Here is an 18,787-nt window from a genome sequence, read left to right as displayed (position 1 = left end):
GGTGGTTCAATCCCACCCAGGGACGTAATTGACATTGTGATCAGATTTTGGTAATATTTAAGTAGACAAGTCAAAATTGCAAAACCCCTCTTATGGTGTAGGGTACCTGGCCTTCTCTGATGTAATCAGAGTTAGATTTGATTAAGTGATTTTATAAAAAAAACAGCTAGGAAGCACAATTTAGCAGTGGGTTGCAGAGAAAAAGAAAAATGCTGGCAGAAAAATCCAATTGAGTGATTAAACAGCTCTTCATTTTCTGGCTTTATTTTTATGATAACAAATTTGTTCTCTGAAAAGTGTCCACAAAGCCAAGTATCTGATTAACATCTTTGTAGGGATGGTTTTTCACCTATTACTAAATTAAACTTGCTTCATTGGAAAGGCAGCAAGATGCATCCTCATTTCAATATCTACGGAAATAATACAGGTTGACACCAGGAAACATTAACGCCACTGCATCTTTGCTGTTTTCTCATGTGGAAGTCTGTTTAATGTGAAAACAAAGTGATATCTAATTAGCACACAGGTAAGGAATTAAGAAAATCTTTATTTAAGGGTGAAGATGTTTCTCACAAAATCGTTGCCCCAATGCATCATTGAAATTCAAGCTGGAAAGATGATTTTAATATATCACTTGTACATTTTGTATTGCTCTTCTGGTGACAATGTAGTTTGTTTTTGTCAATTACCATTTTAATAATCGGGTAAAGAAAATTAATTGGATTTTTGAAAGAAAACAATACTGTCAATATACTATTAAAACAAATTAAAATGGTAAAAGTTATTGTACTTTAAGTAAAAATAAAAGAGCAAAAATATCAATCCCAGTTTTGGATTACTTTAATTAACAAAAAAAAAAATGCATATAGCAGAGGATAGTTTCAATCTGCCTACCTCTGGGTTATGGACCCAGCATGCTTTCATAACAGTACTCTGCTGCACATGTAAATGCAAGAGATCCTGAAGCACTCACTCATCATGGGAAAGTACCAATGTGTTTCTTCATTGGTTGATGGAAGAAACATCTTACAAAAACTCTCCAGATTATTGACTATTTAAAGTTTTTATAGGAAACGTTCTAGATGAATGCTTATTAGCCTTTGTCAGTATGTACTTTTGCAAAGTGTCGCTGTGGCGCAATCAGTTAGTGTGTACAGCTATTAACCAAAAGGTTGGTGGTTCAATCCCACCCAGGGACATAATTGACCTTGTTATCAGATTTTGTTGATCTTTAAGTAGACAAGTCAAAATTTCGAAAACCCATGTTATGGTGTAGGGTACCTGGCCTTCTCTGATGTAATCAGAGTTAGATTTGATTCAGTGATTTTATAAAAACAGCTAGGAAGCACAATTTAGCAGTGGGTTGCAGAGAAAAAGAAATATGCTATCAAAAAAATCCAATTGAGTGATTAAACAGCTCTTCATTTTCTGGCTTTATTTTTATGCTAACAAATTTGTTCTCTGAAAAGTGTCCACAAAGCCAAGTCTCTGATTAACACCTTTGTAGGGATGGTTTTTCACCTATTACTAAATTAAACTTGCTTCATTGGAAAGGCAGCAAGATGCATCCTCATTTCAATATCTACTGAAATAATACAGGTTGACACCAGGAAACATTAACGCCACTGCATCCTTGCTGCTTTCTCATGTGGAAGTCTGTTTAATGTGAAAACAAGGTGATATCTAATTAGCACACAGGTAAGGAATTAAGAAAATCTTTATTTAAGGGTGAAGATGTTTCTCACAAAATCGTTGCCCCAATGCATCATTGAAATTCAAGCTGGAAAGATGATTTTAATATATCACTTGTACATTTTGTATTGCTCTTCTGGTGACAATGTAGTTTGTTTTTGTCAGTTACCATTTTAATAATCGGGTAAAGAAAATTAATTGGATTTTTGAAAGAAAACAATACTGTCAATATACTATTAAAACAAATTAAAATGGTAAAAGTTATTGTACTTTAAGTAAAAATAAAAGCTAAAATATCAATCCCAGTTTTGGATTACTTTAATGAACAAAAAAAAATGCATATAGCAGAGGATAGTTTCAATCTGCCTACCTCTGGGTTATGGACCCAGCATGCTTCCATTACAGTACTCTGCTGCACATGTAAGTGCAAGAGATCCTGAAGCACTCACTCATCATGGGAAAGTACCAATGTGTTTCTTCATTGGTTGATGGAAGAAACATCTTACAAAAACTCTCCACATTATTGACTTTTTAAAATGTTTCTAGGAATCGTTCTAGATGAATGCTTATTAGCCTTTGTCAGTAAGTACTTTTGCAAAGTGTCGCTGTGGCGCAATCAGTTAGTGTGTAAGGCTATTAACCAAAAGGTTGGTGGTTCAATCCCACCCAGGGACTTAATTGACCTTGTTATCAGATTTTGGTGATCTTTAAGCAGACAAGTCAAAATTTCAAACCCCCTGTTATGGTGTAGGGTACCTGGCCTTCTCTGATGTAATCAGAGTTAGATTTGATTCAGTGATTTTATAAAAACAGCTAGGAAGCACAATTTAGCAGTGGGTTGCAGAGAAAAAGAAATATGCTGGCAGAAAAATCCAATTGAGTGATTAAACAGCTCTTCATTTTCTGGCTTTATTTTTATGCTAACTAATTTGTTCTCTGAAAAGTGTCCACAAAGCCAAGTATCTGATTAACATATTTGTAGGGATGGTTTTTCACCTATTACTAAATTAAACTTGCTTCATTGGAAAGGCAGCAAGATGCATCCTCATTTCAATATCTACTGAAATAATACAGGTTGACACCAGGAAACATTAACGCCACTGCATCCTTGCTGCTTTCTCATGTGGAAGTCTGTTTAATGTGAAAACAAGGTGATATCTAATTAGCACACAGGTAAGGAATTAAGAAAATCTTTATTTAAGGGTAAAGATGTTTCTCACAAAATCATTGCCCCAATGCATCATTGAAATTCAAGCTGGAAAGATGATTTTAATATATCACTTGTACATTTTGTATTGCTCTTCTGGTGACAATGTAGTTTGTTTTTGTCAATTACCATTTTAATAATAGGGTAAAGAAAATTAAGTGGATTTTTGAAAGAAAACAATACTGTCAATATACTATTAAAACAAATTAAAATGGTAAAAGTTATTGTACTTTAAGTAAAAATAAAAGCTAAAATATCAATCCCAGTTTTGGATTACTTTAATGAACAAAAAAAAAATGCATATAGCAAAGGATAGTTTCAATCTGCCTACCTCTGGGTTATGGGCCCAGCATGCTTCCATTGCAGTACTCTGCTGCACATGTAAGTGCAAGAGATCCTGAAGCACTCACTCATCATGCGAAAGTACCAATGTGTTTCTTCATTGGTTGCTGGAAGAAACATCTTACAAAAACTCTCCAGATTATTGACTTTTTAAAGTTTTTCTAGGAAACGTTCTAGATGAATGCTTATTAGTCTTTGTCAGTATATTCTTTTTGCAAAGTGTCTCTGTGGCGCAATCGGTTAGTGTGTTCAGCTATTAATCAAAAGGTTGGTGGTTCAATCCCACCCAGGGACGTAATTGACCTTGTGATCAGATTTTGGTGATATTTAAGTAGACAAGTCAAAATTGCAAACCCCCTCTTATGGTGTAGGGTACCTGGCCTTCTCTGATGTAATCAGAGTTAGATTTGATTAAGTGATTTTATAAAAAAACAGCTAGGAAGCACAATTTAGCAGTGGGTTGCAGAGAAAAAGAAAAATGCTGGCAGAAAAATACAATTGAGTGATTAAACAGCTCTTCATTTTCTGGCTTTATTTTTATGATAACAAATTTGTTCTCTGAAAAGTGTCCACAAAGCCAAGTCTCTGATTAACACCTTTGTAGGGATGGTTTTTCACCTATTACTAAATTAAACTTGCTTCATTGGAAAGGCAGCAAGATGCATCCTCATTTCAATATCTACTGAAATAATACAGGTTGACACCAGGAAACATTAACGCCACTGCATCCTTGCTGCTTTCTCATGTGGAAGTCTGTTTAATGTGAAAACAAGGTGATATCTAATTAGCACACAGGTAAGGAATTAAGAAAATCTTTATTTAAGGGTGAAGATGTTTCTCACAAAATCGTTGCACCAATGCATCATTGAAATTCAAGCTGGAAAGATGATTTTAATATATCACTTGTACATTTTGTATTGCTCTTCTGGTGACAATGTAGTTTGTTTTTGTCAGTTACCATTTTAATAATCGGGTAAAGAAAATTAATTGGATTTTTGAAAGAAAACAATACTGTCAATATACTATTAAAACAAATTAAAATGGTAAAAGTTATTGTACTTTAAGTAAAAATAAAAGCTAAAATATCAATACCAGTTTTGGATTACTTTAATGAACAAAAAAAAAATGCATATAGCAGAGGATAGTTTCAATCTGCCTACCTCTGGGTTATGGACCCAGCATGCTTCCATTACAGTACTCTGCTGCACATGTAAGTGCAAGAGATCCTGAAGCACTCACTCATCATGGGAAAGTACCAATGTGTTTCTTCATTGGTTGATGGAAGAAACATCTTACAAAAACTCTCCACATTATTGACTTTTTAAAATGTTTCTAGGAATCGTTCTAGATGAATGCTTATTAGCCTTTGTCAGTAAGTACTTTTGCAAAGTGTCGCTGTGGCGCAATCAGTTAGTGTGTAAGGCTATTAACCAAAAGGTTGGTGGTTCAATCCCACCCAGGGACTTAATTGACCTTGTTATCAGATTTTGGTGATCTTTAAGCAGACAAGTCAAAATTTCAAACCCCCTGTTATGGTGTAGGGTACCTGGCCTTCTCTGATGTAATCAGAGTTAGATTTGATTCAGTGATTTTATAAAAACAGCTAGGAAGCACAATTTAGCAGTGGGTTGCAGAGAAAAAGAAATATGCTGGCAGAAAAATCCAATTGAGTGATTAAACAGCTCTTCATTTTCTGGCTTTATTTTTATGCTAACTAATTTGTTCTCTGAAAAGTGTCCACAAAGCCAAGTATCTGATTAACATATTTGTAGGGATGGTTTTTCACCTATTACTAAATTAAACTTGCTTCATTGGAAAGGCAGCAAGATGCATCCTCATTTCAATATCTACTGAAATAATACAGGTTGACACCAGGAAACATTAACGCCACTGCATCCTTGCTGCTTTCTCATGTGGAAGTCTGTTTAATGTGAAAACAAGGTGATATCTAATTAGCACACAGGTAAGGAATTAAGAAAATCTTTATTTAAGGGTAAAGATGTTTCTCACAAAATCATTGCCCCAATGCATCATTGAAATTCAAGCTGGAAAGATGATTTTAATATATCACTTGTACATTTTGTATTGCTCTTCTGGTGACAATGTAGTTTGTTTTTGTCAATTACCATTTTAATAATAGGGTAAAGAAAATTAAGTGGATTTTTGAAAGAAAACAATACTGTCAATATACTATTAAAACAAATTAAAATGGTAAAAGTTATTGTACTTTAAGTAAAAATAAAAGCTAAAATATCAATCCCAGTTTTGGATTACTTTAATGAACAAAAAAAAAATGCATATAGCAAAGGATAGTTTCAATCTGCCTACCTCTGGGTTATGGGCCCAGCATGCTTCCATTGCAGTACTCTGCTGCACATGTAAGTGCAAGAGATCCTGAAGCACTCACTCATCATGCGAAAGTACCAATGTGTTTCTTCATTGGTTGCTGGAAGAAACATCTTACAAAAACTCTCCAGATTATTGACTTTTTAAAGTTTTTCTAGGAAACGTTCTAGATGAATGCTTATTAGTCTTTGTCAGTATATTCTTTTTGCAAAGTGTCTCTGTGGCGCAATCGGTTAGTGTGTTCAGCTATTAATCAAAAGGTTGGTGGTTCAATCCCACCCAGGGACGTAATTGACCTTGTGATCAGATTTTGGTGATATTTAAGTAGACAAGTCAAAATTGCAAACCCCCTCTTATGGTGTAGGGTACCTGGCCTTCTCTGATGTAATCAGAGTTAGATTTGATTAAGTGATTTTATAAAAAAACAGCTAGGAAGCACAATTTAGCAGTGGGTTGCAGAGAAAAAGAAAAATGCTGGCAGAAAAATACAATTGAGTGATTAAACAGCTCTTCATTTTCTGGCTTTATTTTTATGATAACAAATTTGTTCTCTGAAAAGTGTCCACAAAGCCAAGTATCTGATTAACATATTTGTAGGGATGGTTTTTCACCTATTACTAAATTAAACTTGCTTCATTGGAAAGGCAGCAAGATGCATCCTCATTTCAATATCTACTGAAATAATACAGGTTGACACCAGGAAACATTAACGCCACTGCATCCTTGCTGCTTTCTCATGTGGAAGTCTGTTTAATGTGAAAACAAGGTGATATCTAATTAGCACACAGGTAAGGAATTAAGAAAATCTTTATTTAAGGGTAAAGATGTTTCTCACAAAATCATTGCCCCAATGCATCATTGAAATTCAAGCTGGAAAGATGATTTTAATATATCACTTGTACATTTTGTATTGCTCTTCTGGTGACAATGTAGTTTGTTTTTGTCAATTACCATTTTAATAATAGGGTAAAGAAAATTAAGTGGATTTTTGAAAGAAAACAATACTGTCAATATACTATTAAAACAAATTAAAATGGTAAAAGTTATTGTACTTTAAGTAAAAATAAAAGCTAAAATATCAATCCCAGTTTTGGATTACTTTAATGAACAAAAAAAAAATGCATATAGCAAAGGATAGTTTCAATCTGCCTACCTCTGGGTTATGGGCCCAGCATGCTTCCATTGCAGTACTCTGCTGCACATGTAAGTGCAAGAGATCCTGAAGCACTCACTCATCATGCGAAAGTACCAATGTGTTTCTTCATTGGTTGCTGGAAGAAACATCTTACAAAAACTCTCCAGATTATTGACTTTTTAAAGTTTTTCTAGGAAACGTTCTAGATGAATGCTTATTAGTCTTTGTCAGTATATTCTTTTTGCAAAGTGTCTCTGTGGCGCAATCGGTTAGTGTGTTCAGCTATTAATCAAAAGGTTGGTGGTTCAATCCCACCCAGGGACGTAATTGACCTTGTGATCAGATTTTGGTGATATTTAAGTAGACAAGTCAAAATTGCAAACCCCCTCTTATGGTGTAGGGTACCTGGCCTTCTCTGATGTAATCAGAGTTAGATTTGATTAAGTGATTTTATAAAAAAACAGCTAGGAAGCACAATTTAGCAGTGGGTTGCAGAGAAAAAGAAAAATGCTGGCAGAAAAATACAATTGAGTGATTAAACAGCTCTTCATTTTCTGGCTTTATTTTTATGATAACAAATTTGTTCTCTGAAAAGTGTCCACAAAGCCAAGTATCTGATTAACATCTTTGTAGGGATGGTTTTTCACCTATTACTAAATTAAACTTGCTTCATTGGAAAGGCAGCAAGATGCATCCTCATTTCAATATCTACGGAAATAATACAGGTTGACACCATGAAACATTAACGCCACTGCATCTTTGCTGTTTTCTCATGTGGAAGTCTGTTTAATGTGAAAACAAGGTGATATCTAATTAGCACACATGTAAGGAATTAAGAAAATCTTTATTTAAGGGTGAAGATGTTTCTCACAAAATCGTTGCCCCAATGCATCATTGAAATCCAAGCTGGAAAGATGATTTTAATATATCACTTGTACATTTTGTATTGCTCTTCTGGTGACAATGTAGTTTGTTTTTGTCAATTACCATTTTAATAATCGGGTAAAGAAAATTAAGTGGATTTTTGAAAGAAAACAATACTGTCAATATACTATTAAAACAAATTAAAATGGTAAAAGTTATTGTACTTTAAGTAAAAATAAAAGAGCAAAAATATCAATCCCAGTTTTGGTTTACTTTAATTAACAAAAAAAAATGCATATAGCAGAGGATAGTTTCAATCTGCCTACCTCTGGGTTATGGACCCAGCGAGCTTCCATTATAGTACTCTGCTGCACATGTAATTGCAAGAGATCCTGAAGCACTCACTCATCATGGGAAAGTACCAATGTGTTTCTTCATTGGTTGATGGAAGAAACATCTTACAAAAACTCTCCAGATTATTGACTATTTAAAGTTTTTCTAGGAAACGTTCTAGATGAATGCTTATTAGCCTTTGTCAGTATGTACTTTTGCAAAGTGTCGCTGTGGCGCAATCAGTTAGTGTGTACGGCTATTAACCAAAAGGTTGGTGGTTCAATCCCACCCAGGGACGTAATTGACCTTGTTATCAGATTTTGGTGATCTTTAAGTAGACAAGTCAAAATTTCAAAAACCCCTGTTATGGTGTAGGGTACCTGGCCTTCTCTGATGTAATCAGAGTTAGATTTGATTCAGTGATTTTATAAAAACAGCTAGGAAGCACAATTTAGCAGTGGTTTGCAGAGAAAAAGAAATATGCTGGCAAAAAAATCCAATTGAGTGATTAAACAGCTCTTCATTTTCTGGCTTTATTTTTATGCTAACAAATTTGTTCTCTGAAAAGTGTCCACAAAGCCAAGTATCTGATTAACATCTTTGTAGGGATGGTTTTTCACCTATTACTAAATTAAACTTGCTTCATTGGAAAGGCAGCAAGATGCATCCTCATTTCAATATCTACTGAAATAATACAGGTTGACACCAGGAAACATTAACGCCACTGCATCCTTGCTGCTTTCTCATGTGGAAGTCTGTTTAATGTGAAAACAAGGTGATATCTAATTAGCACACAGGTAAGGAATTAAGAAAATCTTTATTTAAGGGTGAAGATGTTTCTCACAAAATCGTTGCCCCAATGCATCATTGAAATTCAAGCTGGAAAGATGATTTTAATATATCACTTGTACATTTTGTATTGCTCTTCTGGTGACAATGTAGTTTGTTTTTGTCAATTACCATTTTAATAATAGGGTAAAGAAAATTAAGTGGATTTTTGAAAGAAAACAATACTGTCAATATACTATTAAAACAAATTAAAATGGTAAAAGTTATTGTACTTTAAGTAAAAATAAAAGAGCAAAAATATCAATCCCAGTTTTGGATTACTTTAATTAACAAAAAAAAATGCATATAGCAGAGGATAGTTTCAATCTGCCTACCTCTGGGTTATGGGCCCAGCATGCTTCCATTGCAGTACTCTGCTGCACATGTAAGTGCAAGAGATCCTGAAGCACTCACTCATCATGGGAAAGTACCAATGCGTTTCTTCATTGGTTGATGGAAGAAACATCTTACAAAATCTCTCCAGATTATTGACTTTTTAAAGTTTTCTAGGAAACGTTCTAGATGAATGCTTATTAGCCTTTGTCAGTATGTACTTTTGCAAAGTGTCTCTGTGGTGCAATCGGTTAGTGTGTTTGGTTATTAACCAAAGGGTTGGTGGTTCAATCCCACCCAGGGATGTTATTGACCTTGTCATCAGATTTTGGTGATCTTTAAGTAGACAAGTCAAAATTTCAAACCCCCTCTTATGGTGTAGGGTACCTGGCCTACTCTGATGTAATCAGAGTTAGATTTGATTAAGTGATTTTATCAAAAAACAGCTAGGAAGCACAATTTAGCAGTGGGTTGCAGAGAAAATGAAATATGCTGGCAGAAAAATCCAATTGAGTGATTAAACAGCTCTTCATTTTCTGGCTTTATTTTTATGCTAACAAATTTGTTCTCTGAAAAGTGTCCACAAAGCCAAGTATCGGATTAACATCTTTGTAGGGATGGTTTTTCACCTATTACTAAATTAAACTTGCTTCATTGGAAAGGCAGCAAGATGCATCCTCATTTCAATATCTACTGAAATAATACAGGTTGACACCAGGAAACATTAACGCCACTGCATCCTTGCCGATGATTACCTCAAGTTGGGTCATTCGGTGCTGCAGAGTCGTACGCACTCTTCCACCCGTTCAAGAGCTTTGGTATAACCCCATGGTTCTTAATGTGACCCCAGCATCCTCTAGGTCGTATGAGAAAATAGGATTTTAATACCTACCGGTAAATCCTTTTCTCTTAGTCTGTAGAGGATGCTGGAGTTCCCTTGTGCTGCCTCAGTTGAATCTCCTTTACTTGACAGAGATGTGCCTGAGCAGCGGCCCTCCCCAGCCCTATCCCAAATCATACTTATTTTGCATAGGAGATACCATGGTCATGAAGATTATTCTCCCAGGGTGAGGTTCATTCATTGCATTCTGGGTATGCTGACCCCTGTGATTTCCCCAAATGTGGGTAACTCGACTGCATTATTTGTGGTAGTGGGGGACTGTGTTTGTGTTTTCCTCTGGTCAGCTCTGGTAAAAGTCAGATTTCTTTGTTTCAGATCTTCCTCTAGCCTTGTTCTTCTTTCGAGAGTTCCCTTGTGCTGCCTCAGTTGGATCTCCTTCACTTGACAGGGGGGTGCCCGAGCAGCGACCCTCCCCAGCTCAAGCCCAACTCCTACTTACCTGCCAGGTGAGATACTATGATCATGAAGGTGCTTCTCCCAGGGCAAGGCTCACCCATTGCACTCTGGGTGTGCTGCCCCTGCGATTTCCCCAAATGTGGGAAACTTGACTGCATAATTTGTGTTTCCCCTGGTCGGCTCTCGTATAATTCAGATCTCTTTGTCTCAGGTCTCTCTCCAGCCTAGTTTGCTGTCTGTTTCCACTTCTTTTTTCTTGAGCCCCTCCCTTTTATACCCTTGTGCACTATCCTGACTTCTCCTCCTGTCTGCTTACTTTGTGCCTTCCAATGCACAATGCAAACTACACACCCTTTTACTTGCCTTACAGAGCAGCTCTGGAGCTGTTACAGTGCCAAGCTGCTGTAAGAAATCAGCTTGAATGCTTCAGGGGCTGGGGCATTGCCAACATGAGCCCCACACCGAAGGAGGGTGGGGGTGTTTAATGCGAACTAAGGGTCATCCAAGCGCCGCAAAAGGCCGCCATGCCCTGCATACCCCTTTTCTCTTTTCATATGCAGATGAGGGTTCCAGCCAACTTTGGCCCACTGCTTGGATGACATCACCGTATGCAAATCCATCTTCTGCAGAACTTCCCCCAGGAATGCTTGTACTAGTTGTTGCATTTGGTTTGTTGTTTGGGGGTGCTTCAGTATTAGGCAGCCTTCTGCCCTCCCATGTTCATCTGAAAATATGTGTTCTCCCTGCAGTTGTTGTCTCCAGATGAGAGTTCCCTTGTGCTGCCTCAGTTGAATCTCCTTTACTTGACAGAGATGTGCCTGAGCAGCGGCCCTCCCCAGCCCTATCCCAAATCATACTTATTTTGCATAGGCGATACCATGGTCATGAAGATTGTTCTCCCAGGGTGAGGTTCATTCATTGCATTCTGGGTATGCTGACCCCTGTGATTTCCCCAAATGTGGGAAACTCGACTGCATTATTTGTGGTAGTGGGGGACTGTGTTTGTGCTTTCCTCTGGTCAGCTCTGGTAAAAGTCAGATTTCTTTGTCTCAGATCTTCCTCTAGCCTTGTTCTTCTTTCGAGAGTTCCCTTGTGCTGCCTCAGTTGGATCTCCTTCACTTGACAGGGGGTGCCCGAGCAGCAATCCTCCACAGCTCTGGCCCAACTCCTACTTACCTGCCAGGAGAGATACTATGATCTTCACTGTTAGGGCAATCAGGATGTGGAATTCCCTGCCAGGGAAGGTGGTAATGGCGGACTCTGTAATTGGATTTAAAAAAGGAATGGATACATTTCTGAATGAAAAAGCTATCCAAGGTTATAATACTTAAAATATCAACATGGTTAATCCGGGGGTAACATGAGTTGTAGTAGCTAACTAGTCATAAAACATTATTCAGCAAGTATGTAGAATCATCACAACTTAAAACAGGTTGAACACGATGGGCAATTTGCCTCTATTCAACCTCAAAAACTATGTTACTATATGTTACTATATTACTATGTTACTGTAGTATACAGAACACCACAATGCAATGAGCAGTGATAGTGAGCACTGATGAGGATACTAGAACTGACACTGAGCAGCAAGATGCAGCACTGGACTATTAGTAATGTACTGTAGTATGCTGAGCACAACAATGCAGCACAAGACAATGAGCAGTGATACTGAGCACTGATGAGGATACTACTGAGAACTGACACTGAGCAGGAGAGACACACTACTAGTATTACTGAGCAGCAATAAGTATCCACTGATACTGAGCACTGATATTGAGATTTCCACTGAGAGAACATAGCCACGTCCTCTCCGCTCTCTCTTCAATGCACGAGTAAAAATGGCGGCAACGCGCAGCTCTTTATATGGAATCCGAATCTCGCGAGAATCCGACAGCGGGATGATGACATTTTCCCTTGTTCAGGTTTTCCGAGTCAGGCGGGAACAACCGAGCCTGCCTCGTACCAGTGTAAACCACGTGGAGTTCGTGGGGAATTCGGTTCTCGGAGAACCGAACCCGCTCCTCTCTACCTTATACCCATCAATTTTTTTTATTTTCAATCTAAGCCCCTGCAGTTTTCTGTAAGCATCTGCTTTGCTATGATGATCAACAAGTCACAAGGGCAAACACTCAGGGCTTGAGGCGTAGATCTTAGGACCAGCTGCTACAAGCATGGCAGAGGTGTCACTATCACTGGTGACACCCAGAGAGGTGGCGAGGGAGATTGTAATGCAGTGCGCGCAGATAAGCAGCGCAATGGTAAAAAGGAGGCATGGTTTCATAGGTAGGGGCGTGGCCTGGTGGCCTGAATCTACATTTTGTTGCTCCGGGTGTCCCGGGGGTTGGGGGCTGCACCGGGGACTAGTGTGTGAGCGGTGCTGGCTCCTGCACAGTGACATGGCATGGCCACTAGAGATGTGCACCGGAAATTTTTCGGGTTTTGTGTTTTGGTTTTGGGTTCGGTTCCGCGGCCGTGTTTTGGGTTCGAACGCGTTTTGGCTAAACCTCACCGAATTTTTTTTGTCGGATTCGGGTGTGTTTTGGATTTGGGTGTTTTTTTCAAAAAAACCTAAAAAACAGCTTAAATCATAGAATTTGGGAGTCATTTTGATCCCAAAGTATTATTAACCTCAATAACCATAATTTCCACTCATTTTCAGTCTATTCTTAACACCTCACACCTCACAATATTATTTTTAGTCCTAAAATTTGCACCGAGGTCGCTGGATGACTAAGCTCAGTGACCCAAGTGGCCGACACAAACACCTGGCCCATCTAGGAGTGGCACTGCAGTGTCACGCATGATGGCCCTTCCAAAAAACACTCCCCAAACAGCACATGACGCAAAGAAAAAAAGAGGCGCAATGAGGTAGCTGTGTGACTAAGCTCAGCGACCCAAGTGGCCGACACAAACACCTGGCCCATCTAGGAGTGGCACTGCAGTGTCACGCAGGATGGCCCTTCCAAAAAACACTCCCCAAACAGCACATGACGCAAAGAAAAAAAGAGGCGCAATGAGGTAGCTGTGTGACTAAGCTCAGCGACCCAAGTGGACGACACAAACACCTGGCCCATCTAGGAGTGTCACTGCAGTGTCACGCAGGATGGCCCTTCCAAAAAACACTCCCCAAACAGCACATGACGCAAAGAAAAAAAGAGGCGCAATGAGGTAGCTGTGTGACTAAGCTCAGCGACCCAAGTGGCCGACACAAACACCTGGCCCATCTAGGAGTGGCACTGCAGTGTCACGCAGGATGGCCCTTCCAAAAAACACTCCCCAAACAGCACATGACGCAAAGAAAAATAAAAGAAAAAAGAGGTGCAAGGTGGAATTGCCTTGGGCCCTCCCACCCACCCTTATGTTGTATAAACAGGACATGCACACTTTAACCAACCCATCATTTCAGTGACAGGGTCTGCCACACGACTGTGACTGAAATGACGGGTTGGTTTGGACCCCCACCAAAAAAGAAGCAATTAATCTCTCCTTGCACAAACTGGCTCTATAGAGGCAAGATGTCCACCTCATCATCCTCCGATTCATCACCGTGTACATCCCCTTCCTCACAGATTATCAATTCGTCCCCACTGGAATCCACCATCTCAGCTCCCTGTATACTTTGTGGAGGCAATTGCTGCTGGTCAATGTCTCCACGGAGAAATTGATTATAATTCATTTTAATGAACATCATCTTCTCCACATTTTCTGGAAGTAACCTCGTACGCCGATTGCTGACAAGGTGAGCGGCGGCACTAAACACTCTTTCGGAGTACACACTTGTGGGAGGGCAACTTAGGTAGAATAAAGCCAGTTTGTGCAAGGGCCTCCAAATTGCCTCTTTTTCCTGCCAGTATACGTACGGACTGTCTGACGTGCCTACTTGGATGCGGTCACTCATATAATCCTCCACCATTCTTTCAATGGTGAGAGAATCATATGCAGTGACAGTAGATGACATGTCCGTAATCGTTGGCAGGTCCTTCAGTCCGGACCAGATGTCAGCATCAGCAGTCGCTCCAGACTGCCCTGCATCACCGCCAGCGGGTGGGCTCGGAATTCTGAGCCTTTTCCTCGCACCCCCAATTGCGGGAGAATGTGAAGGAGGAGCTGTTGACCGATCAAGTTCCGCTTGACTTGATAATTTTCTCACCAGCAGGTCTTTGAACCCCTGCAGACTTGTGTCTGCCGGAAAGAGAGATACAACGTAGGTTTTAAATCTAGGATCGAGCACGGTGGCCAAAATGTAGTGCTCTGATTTCAACAGATTGACCACCCGTGAATCCTGGTTAAGCGAATGAAGGGCTCCATCCACAAGTCCCACATGCCTAGCGGAATCGCTCTGTCTTAGCTCCTCCTTCAATGTCTCCAGCTTCTTCTGCAAAAGCCTGATGACGGGAATGACCTGACTCAGGCTGGCAGTGTCTGAACTGACTTCACGTGTGGCAAGTTCAAAAGGTTGCAGAACCTTGCACAACGTTGAAATCATTCTCCACTGCGCTTGAGACAGGTGCATTCCACCTCCTATATCGTGGTCAGATGTATAGGCTTGAATGGCCTTTTGCTGCTCCTCCATCCTCTGAAGCATATAGAGGGTTGAATTCCACCTCGTTACCACTTCTTGCTTCAGATGATGGCAGGGCAGGTTCAGGCGTTTTTGGTGTTGCTCCAGTCTTCTGTACGTGGTGCCTGTACGCCGAAAGTGTCCCGCAATTCTTGTGGCCACCGACAGCATCTCTTGCACGCCCCTGTCGTTTTTTAAATAATTCTGCACCACCAAATTCAAGGTATGTGCAAAACATGGGACGTGCTGGAATTTGCCCAGATATAATGCACGCACAATATTGCTGGCGTTGTCCGATGCCACAAATCCACAGGAGAGTCCAATTGGGGTAAGCCATTCTGTGATGATCTTCCTTAGTTGCCGTAAGAGGTTTTCAGCTGTGTGCGTATTCTGGAAAGCGGTGATACAAAGCGTAGCCTGCCTAGGAAAGAGTTGGCGTTTGCGAGATGCTGCTACTGGTGCCGCCGCTGCTGTTCTTGCGGCGGGAGTCAATACATCTACCCAGTGGGCTGTCACAGTCATATAGTCCTGAGTCTGCCCTGCTCCACTTGTCCACATGTCCGTGGTTAAGTGGACATTGGGTACAACTGCATTTTTTAGGACACTGGTGAGTCTTTTTCTGAGGTCTGTGTACATTTTCGGTATCGCCTGCCTAGAGAAATGGAACCTAGATGGTATTTGGTACCGGGGACACAGTACCTCAATCAAGTCTATAGTTGGCTCTGAAGTAATGATGGATACCGGAACCACGTTTCTCACTGCCCAGGATGCCAAGGCCTCAGTTATCCGCTTTGCAGCAGGATGACTGCTGTGATATTTCATCTTCCTTGCAAAAGACTGTTGGACAGTCAATTGCTTGGTGGAAGTAGTAAAAGTGGTCTTACGACTTCCCCTCTGGGATGACCATCGACTCCCAGCAGCAACAACAGCAGCGCCAGCAGCAGTAGGCGTTACACTCAAGGATGCATCGGAGGAATCCCAGGCAGGAGAGAACTCGTCAGAATTGTCAGTGACATGGCCTGCAGGACTATTGGCATTCCTGGGGAAGGAGGAAATTGACACTGAGGGAGTTGGTGGGGTGGTTTGCGTGAGCTTGGTTACAAGAGGAAGGGATTTACTGGTCAGTGGACTGCTTCCGCTGTCGCCCAAAGTTTTTGAACTTGTCACTGACTTATGATGAATGCGCTGCAGGTGACGTATAAGGGAGGATGTTCCGAGGTGGTTAACGTCCTTACCCCTACTTATTACAGCTTGACAAAGGCAACACACGGCTTGACACCTGTTGTCCGCATTTCTGTTGAAATACTTCCACACCGAAGAGCTGATTTTTTTGGTATTTTCACCAGGCATGTCAATGGCCATATTCCTCCCACGGACAACAGGTGTCTCGCCGGGTGCCTGACTTAAACAAACCACCTCACCATCAGAATCCTCCTTGTCAATTTCCTCCCCAGCGCCAGCAACACCCATATCCTCCTCATCCTGGTGTACTTCAACACTGACATCTTCAATCTGACTATCAGGAACTGGACTGCGGGTGCTCCTTCCAGCACTTGCAGGGGGCGTGCAAATGGTGGAAGGTGCATGCTCTTCACGTCCAGTGTTGGGAAGGTCAGGCATCGCAACCGACACAATTGGACTCTCCTTGTGGATTTGTGATTTTGAAGAACGCACAGTTCTTTGCTGTGCTTTTGCCAGCTTAAGTCTTTTCATTTTTCTAGCGAGAGGCTGAGTGCTTCCATCCTCATGTGAAGCTGAACCACTAGCCATGAACATAGGCCAGGGCCTCAGCCGTTCCTTGCCACTCCGTGTGGTAAATGGCATATTGGCAAGTTTACGCTTCTCCTCCGACGATTTTTATTTAGATTTTTGAGTCCTTTTTTTACTGATCTTTTGTGTTTTGGATTTTACATGCTCTGTACTATGACATTGGGCATCGGCCTTGGCAGACGACGTTGATGGAATTTCATCGTCTCGGCCATGACTAGTGGCAGCAGCTTCAGCACGAGGTGGAAGTGGATCTTGATCTTTCCCTATTTTTGGAACCTCAACATTTTTGTTCTCCATATTTTAATAGGCACAACTAAAAGGCACCTCAGGTAAACAATGGAGATGGATGGATACTAGTATACTTATGGATGACGAGTGACTGACAACACAGAGGTAGCTACAGCCGTGGACTACCGTACTGCGTCTGCTAGTATAGAGATGATAATTAATGATATAAAAAAAAAATATATATAACTACTGTAGGTATATATAATATAATGACGGACCTGGTGGACACTGTCAGCAGACTGCTAAACTACTAGTATGAAGAAGATAGAAAAAAACTTCCACCACAGGTAGGTAGGTATACAATTATGGACGAGCACTGACGACACAGAGATAGCCACAGCCGTGGACTACCGTACTGCGTCTGCTAGTATAGAGATGATAATTAATGATATAAAAAAAAATATATATAACTACTGTAGGTATATATAATATAATGACGGACCTGGTGTAATTCAGATCTCTTTGTCTCAGGTCTCTCTCCAGCCTAGTTTGCTGTCTGTTTCCACTTCTCTTTTCTTGAGCCGCTGCCTTCTATGCCCTTGTGCACTCTCCTGACTTCTCCTGTCTGCTTACTTTGTGCCTTCCAACGCACAATGCAAACTACAGGTAGTGCTGCAGGGCCCACACCCTTTTACCTTGCCTTACAGAGCAGCTCTGGAGCTGTTACAGTGCCCAGCTGCAGCAAGAAATCAGCTTGAATGCTTCAGGTGCTGGGGCATAGCCAACAAGAGCCCCACACCGACGGAGGGTGGAGGTGTTTAATGCAAACTAGGGGTCAGCCAAGCGCCGCAAAAGGCCGCCATGCCCTGCATGCCCCTTTTCTCTTTTCATATGCAGACGAGGGTTGAAGCCAACTTTGACCCACTGCTTGGATGACATCACCATATGCAAATCCATCTGCGGCAGGCCTTCCCCCAGGAATGCTTGCACTAGTTGTTGCATTTGGTTTGTTGTTTGGGGGTGCTTCAGTATTAGGCAGCCTTCTGCCCTCCCATGTTCATCTGAAAATATGTGTTCTCCCTGCAGTTGTTGTCCCCAGATGAGAGTTCCCTTGTGCTGCCTCAGTTGAATCTCCTTTACTTGACAGAGATGTGCCTGAGCAGCGGCCCTCCCCAGCCCTATCCCAAATCATACTTATTTTGCATAGGAGATAACATGGTCATGAAGATTGTTCTCCCAGGGTTAGGTTCATTCATTGCATTCTGGGTATGCTGACCTCTGTGATTTCCCCAAATGTGGGAAACTCAACTGCATTATTTGTGGTAGTGGGGGACTGTGTTTGTGCTTTCCTCTGGTCAGCTCTGGTAAAAGTCAGATTTCTTTGTCTCAGATCTTCCTCTAGCCTTGTTCTTCTTTCAAGAGTTCCCTTGTGCTGCCTCAGTTGGATCTCCTTCACTTGACAGGGGGGTGCCCGAGCAGCGACCCTCCCCAGCTCTAGCCCAACTCCTACTTACCTGCCAGGTTAGATACTATGATCATGAAGTTGCTTCTCCCAGGGCAAGGCTCACCCATTGCACTCTGGGTGTGCTGCCCCTGCGATTTCCCCAAATGTGGGAAACTTGACTGTCTCTCTCCAGCCTAGTTTGCTGTCTGTTTCCACTTCTTTTTTCTTGAGCCCCTCCCTTCTACACCCTTGTGCACTATCCTGACTTCTCCTCCTGTCTGCTTACTTTGTGCCTTCCGATGCACAATGCAAACTACAGGTAGTGCTGCAGGGCCCACACCCTTTTACTTGCCTTACAGAGCAGCTCTGGAGCTGTTACAGTGCCAAGCTGCTGAAAGAAATCAGCT

The 18,787-nt window shown here is 40.9% G+C and overlaps 4 non-coding genes and 1 pseudogene across 4 annotated transcripts; all 5 read left to right on the top strand.

Moving 5' to 3' along the window:
* The first annotated feature begins 10,096 nt into the window (after positions 1 to 10,096).
* Positions 10,097 to 10,260, top strand: LOC134996838 (U1 spliceosomal RNA). The gene has a single exon (XR_010199404.1). It is a non-coding gene; the product is annotated as a U1 spliceosomal RNA (small nuclear RNA).
* Positions 10,261 to 10,412: 152 nt separating this feature from the next.
* LOC134996848 (U1 spliceosomal RNA) lies at positions 10,413 to 10,575 on the top strand. Its single transcript, XR_010199414.1, has one exon. It is a non-coding gene; the product is annotated as a U1 spliceosomal RNA (small nuclear RNA).
* Positions 10,576 to 11,230: 655 nt separating this feature from the next.
* LOC134996828 (U1 spliceosomal RNA) lies at positions 11,231 to 11,394 on the top strand. The gene has a single exon (XR_010199394.1). It is a non-coding gene; the product is annotated as a U1 spliceosomal RNA (small nuclear RNA).
* Positions 11,395 to 18,126: 6,732 nt separating this feature from the next.
* On the top strand, positions 18,127 to 18,290 carry LOC134996835 (U1 spliceosomal RNA). Its single transcript, XR_010199401.1, has one exon. It is a non-coding gene; the product is annotated as a U1 spliceosomal RNA (small nuclear RNA).
* A 152-nt stretch (positions 18,291 to 18,442) lies between these two features.
* Positions 18,443 to 18,568, top strand: LOC134996817 (U1 spliceosomal RNA; annotated as a pseudogene).
* The last annotated feature ends 219 nt before the right edge of the window (positions 18,569 to 18,787 follow it).

The sequence above is a fragment of the Pseudophryne corroboree genome, unplaced genomic scaffold, assembly GCF_028390025.1.
Source record: "Pseudophryne corroboree isolate aPseCor3 unplaced genomic scaffold, aPseCor3.hap2 scaffold_1437, whole genome shotgun sequence".
NCBI lineage: Eukaryota > Metazoa > Chordata > Amphibia > Anura > Myobatrachidae > Pseudophryne > Pseudophryne corroboree.
This window is presented reverse-complemented; position numbering and strand designations above follow the sequence as displayed.